This window comes from Delphinus delphis, chromosome 6, assembly GCF_949987515.2.
Source record: "Delphinus delphis chromosome 6, mDelDel1.2, whole genome shotgun sequence".
NCBI lineage: Eukaryota > Metazoa > Chordata > Mammalia > Artiodactyla > Delphinidae > Delphinus > Delphinus delphis.
The window spans coordinates 40,241,933-40,246,757 of NC_082688.1; the positions used below are offsets into that span (position 1 = coordinate 40,241,933).

At 45.0% G+C, this 4,825-nt stretch overlaps 1 pseudogene; it reads right to left on the reverse strand.

The window, feature by feature from the left end:
- Positions 1 to 792: 792 nt before the first annotated feature.
- LOC132427656 (leucine-rich repeat-containing protein 59 pseudogene) lies at positions 793 to 1,816 on the reverse strand (annotated as a pseudogene).
- Between the last annotated feature and the right edge of the window lie 3,009 nt (positions 1,817 to 4,825).

A 4,825-nucleotide genomic window follows, 5' to 3' on the forward strand; every position in this document is an offset into this window, starting at 1 on the left:
GCAATCAGGGAATGAATGCTCTCAAATTGACACAAGGAGCCTGGACTGTCCCCCTTTTATAGAAGCCACATAAATTGCCTCAGGACTCTACAAGAGCTGCCCAAGACCCTCATGGCTATGAGATTTCTATCTGTGGGCCATGAATCTGTTTCCCATGAAAGATTCTATATTCCAGCCAAGAGACACTCAATCCTGGTGTAAGTTTTGTTCTCTCAAGACATTATAAAGGAGGTAAAATGATGGAAAGAAAGGATACCAGGGTGGGAACCCAGTTCTGCCTCAAACTAGCTGGGAGACCGGAGGCAAGTCCTGGAAGGCCTCAGTTTCCCTGTCTACAAGTGTTACATTGGACTGGATGGTCTGGAAGTCCTGTCACACCCTGAGATTTTGTAGGACTGTTAAAATATCTGAATGTCTGAGGTCCTTAAAAAATAGGTATGCCCCTCCCCTCCCCAATTTAGACTAGATTTGCTAAGTATGGTGTTCCCCTACTCCCCAATAACACACTGCCTCCTGATCTGCCCTGGCTCCCCAGGGAAGAATGAAAGAAAGGGTTTGTGACACACAAAAGTATAAATGTAGTGACAGCTGACCTTTAGTAGAAATGAGTCTTGCCTTTACACAGCTCTGTATAACAACTGGCTATGCTTTTTCCTCTCCCCACCCCAAGCCTACTCTTTTAAGCATGCAGCGGGTATTCCCCACCTCCTATTTCTCCTTATTCCATCAGGGGACCCTGACGAAGGAACAAAGGAGTCTTACACAGAGGAGGTCTCAAGTACCAAACGGCAGCTACGTGATGATGGCAGGTAGGTCTGACACTAAAAAGAGGTTGTGTCCAGCAGAACCCAATTCCATAGGAGTCCCAGCTCCAAGGCTGGGAGGCAGCAGGCCTGGAGGACAAGCTCCCTGCTGAGAATCGGTCTGCAGGACCCACTGGAGGATGCCATGGCTGCGCAGCGCCAGAGCGCGTTGTCGTAGATGGTGTTCACACTGGTGCAGACGGGCTGCTGCTGCAGCTCCGTCACTCGACAAGCAACGAGCCCGCCAACCACACGCAACAGCAGTGGCAGCAGCAGCCCCAGCACAGCCCAGGATTGAGTGTGGTTCCCGGGTGGTGGCTTCCGGGGCCGAGAGCCGGACTTAGATTTCGGGGCTTGATCTGTTTCCTTCTTAGGTTCCTTCTGCTCCTGGTTGGCTGCTTTGAGGGCGTCCTACTCCTTTCTCTGGCGCTCCTTCTCTTCCGCCTTCTCCCGCGTCCGCAGTTCCGCTCCGGAGCCTCCTTAGCTCGCTGCTTGGCCTCCCAACGTCTTCTCGGCCTCGCGGTCTATTTCCAGCTACCGCTGCCTCTCTCGCTCCTGATCGAGCTGTACCGCCTTCGTGTGCTCTAACACCCTGTTGGCGCACTGCTCATGCTGCTTCTCGTCCAAGCAAGACAGGATCCAGGGGGTTATCCTTCAGGCCCAGCCACTTCAGACTCCTGAGCTGAGCAAAGCTGACAGGCAGGGTGACCAGCCTGCTGTTGAGGAGGTCCAGGTGCTGGAGGTTGACCAGGAGGCCGAAACCCGCTGGCAGCTGCCGCAGTTTGTTCTTACTCAGGTCCAGCTTCACCAGGTGTGTGAGGCCAGGCCACGGAAATCCGACGGAAGGGTAGTCAGTTTATTGCAGGACGGATCCAGTATGGTGGCCTTTGGGGGGAGTGGGGGGCAGCCAACTCCTTGACCAGGACCTCATTCAGGTTGCTGAGGCTCAGGGCCAGCTTGTTGCTGTCCAGCTCATCGCGGAGGTTCCTGCCCTGGCTACCGGCCTTGGTCATGGTGACGCCAGCTGAACGGGGCTCCGACGGGCAAGAGAAGGGGTGAGAAGCCGCTAGGTGGCTCAGCAGACTCGCACCCAACCGACAATGCCTGTGTCCCCTGCCACCTATCTGCTCCCCGGTTGGCACTCTGAGCCCCACGCCCCATTCCCACCGGTGCAGCTGCGACAACGATGAGGAAGTAACTCATCCCACCAAAGTCATTCAACTAAAATGTTCAGTCACCATGTGCACCTAGGTTTTTCTTTTTTTTTTTAACAGTTTTTAGAGATGTAATTCACACACCATACAAGTCACTCATTTACAGCCACTATGGAGAACAGTATGGAAGTTCCTTAAAAAACTAAAAATAGAACTACCATATGACCCAGCAATCCCACTGCTGGGCATATACCCTGAGAAAACCATAATTCAAAAAGAGTCATGTACCACAATGTTCATTGCAGCTCTATTTACAATAGCCAGGAGATGGAAGCAACCTAAGTGTCCATCATCAGATGAATGGATAAAGAAGATGTGGCACATATATACAATGGAATATTACTCAACCATAAAAAGGAACGGAACTGGGTCACTTGTAGAGACATGGATGAACCTAGAGATTGTCATACAGAGTGAAGTAAGTCAGAAAGAGAAAAACAAATATCGTATATTAACGCATATATGTGGAATCTGAAAAAACTGGTACGGATAATCTTATTTACAAAGCAGAAATAGAGACACAGATGTAGAGAACAAATGTATGGATACCATGGGGGAAGAGGGTAATGGGATGAATTGGGAGATTGGGATTGACATGTATACACTATTGATACTATGTATAAAATAGCTAACTAATGAGAACCTACTGTATAGCACAGGGAACTCTACTCAATACCCTGTAATGAGTATATGGGAATAGAATCTAAAGAGTGGATATATGTATATGTATAGCTGATTCACTTTGCTGTACAGTACAAACTGATACAACATTGTAAAGCAACTATACTCCAATTTAAAAAAAAAGGGTATGATTCTGTGGCTTTTGGTATATTTACAGTTGTGCAATCATCACCACAATCAGTTTTAGAATATTTTTACCACCCCAGAAAGAAACCCTGTACCCCTTGGCTGCCAGCTCCCAATTCCTCTGTCCCTCCAGCTCTAGGCAACCATTAATCTGCTGTCTCCATATATTTGTCCGTTTTGAACATTTCATATAATGGAAGCATACAGTATGTGGCATTTGTGACTATTTCCTTCAATCAGTATAAGATTTTTAAGGTTCATTCATGTTGTAGCATGGATCAATACCTCATTTATTTTCATGGCAGAATACCATTTTATTGTACAGATATGTCCCATTCTGTCTATCCATTCATCAGTTAGTGGACATTGTTCTGTTTCCACCTTTTGGCTGCTATGAAGAATGCTACTATGAATGTTCATGTACAAGATTTTGTGTAGACACATGGTTTCATTTCTCTTCGTTCTATACCCAGAAGTGAAAATGTTGGATTCTATGGTAACTCTATGGTTAAGCTTTTGAAAACTGCCAGACAATTTTCTAAAGTGGCTGAATCATTTTTCATTCCCACCAGCAGTGTAGGAGAGTTCCAATTTCTCCACTTCCTCACCTACACTTGTTGTTATCTGACTTTTTGATGATAGCCATCCTAGTAGGTATGAAACAGTATCTCATTTTGGTTCCTATTTGCATTTCCCTGATGGCTAATCCTAGGCTTTCTTTGAAGTGCATCTTAAAATATTTGTTACAGTTATTCAATTCAGTGTTAAAATCCTTGCTCTTAAAGCAATTCAAAAATCAGTGAGAAAAAGGAGTGAATGTAAGCTGATAAGAATGTGTGTGTATATACCTATGCACCTGTGTGTACACCTTGCATGCATACATTTATTTACATGTAAACATGTATGTCTCAGAACTATGAAAGTGTGGGCTCTCAAGTTAAATTGCTTGAGGTCAAATCCAGGCACTGCTACATAGTACCTGAATGACCTGGAGTAAGTTGATTAATTGCTCTAAGTTCATTTTTCCTATCTATAAGTAGGGACAATAAAAACAGCATACATAATTTGCTTAGCATAGCGCTTCTAGATAGTTGATTTATAAATACTAGCTCAATATTTCTGGATTCATTGACTCTTTTACAATTAGGAGGCGTTTCATGTACTGCGCAATTTTAAAAAATCAATGAGGTTTACATTTTATCTTTGCACATACTTGTTTCTAAGTATTTCTAGTCCATATTTTGGTTTAGCCTTTAATAGATTCCCTGTCGTGGATCAGTGTTCCGCCTTACCTAATTTCTCACCCTCCCCTTCAAAATACAATGATAAATTCCCCATACAAAAAGAAAATAATAAGAAGTATCTTTATTGCAAAATAGCACCATCAGTTCTCATAGTAAAATGCATCCCATGTTGATACAGTTCTAAGAGAGGTCCCAAGGCAACCAAAAGAGGAAGAGGAAGCCCTCAGGGCCGGTGAAAGCATGTGCCCTTGAAGGGCAATAGAACGCTCCTTCCTTTCTCCTCCAAAGCCTCATGATTTAGTCCTTATACTCCCCACTCGTCAAACCAGGGGAGCAGTGGAAATCAGCAGCACAAATGACCAAATAATACCCCTTATTTCCATGTAGAAGCAGGTGCATTTTCCTCAGGATAAGTGGTGCGATGACACTGATCCACTCTGACAGGCCAGCTGATCTAAAATTACTCAGCACACAGCCCCTGGCTGGGGAAGCTTCTCCCAAGAGCTTATTCTGAAACTCTTCAATCCCCCAGGTGCTAATTAAAATTTACTGGATAATATTTGCAAAGCTCGATGGCCCTAGTTACAGCAATTATCAGTTACTAAATGTTAGTGCCGGGGGTGTCACCTGATGATTGGCTTTTTTATTCAAGAGGATTGTCCCTCTTCCCCCACCCATGATTCTTTCCCTCCACTTCTTCAAGAATCCAAATGGGCTAAATGTTTCAAATGGCTTGAGAGGAGGAAAAAAATCGTCA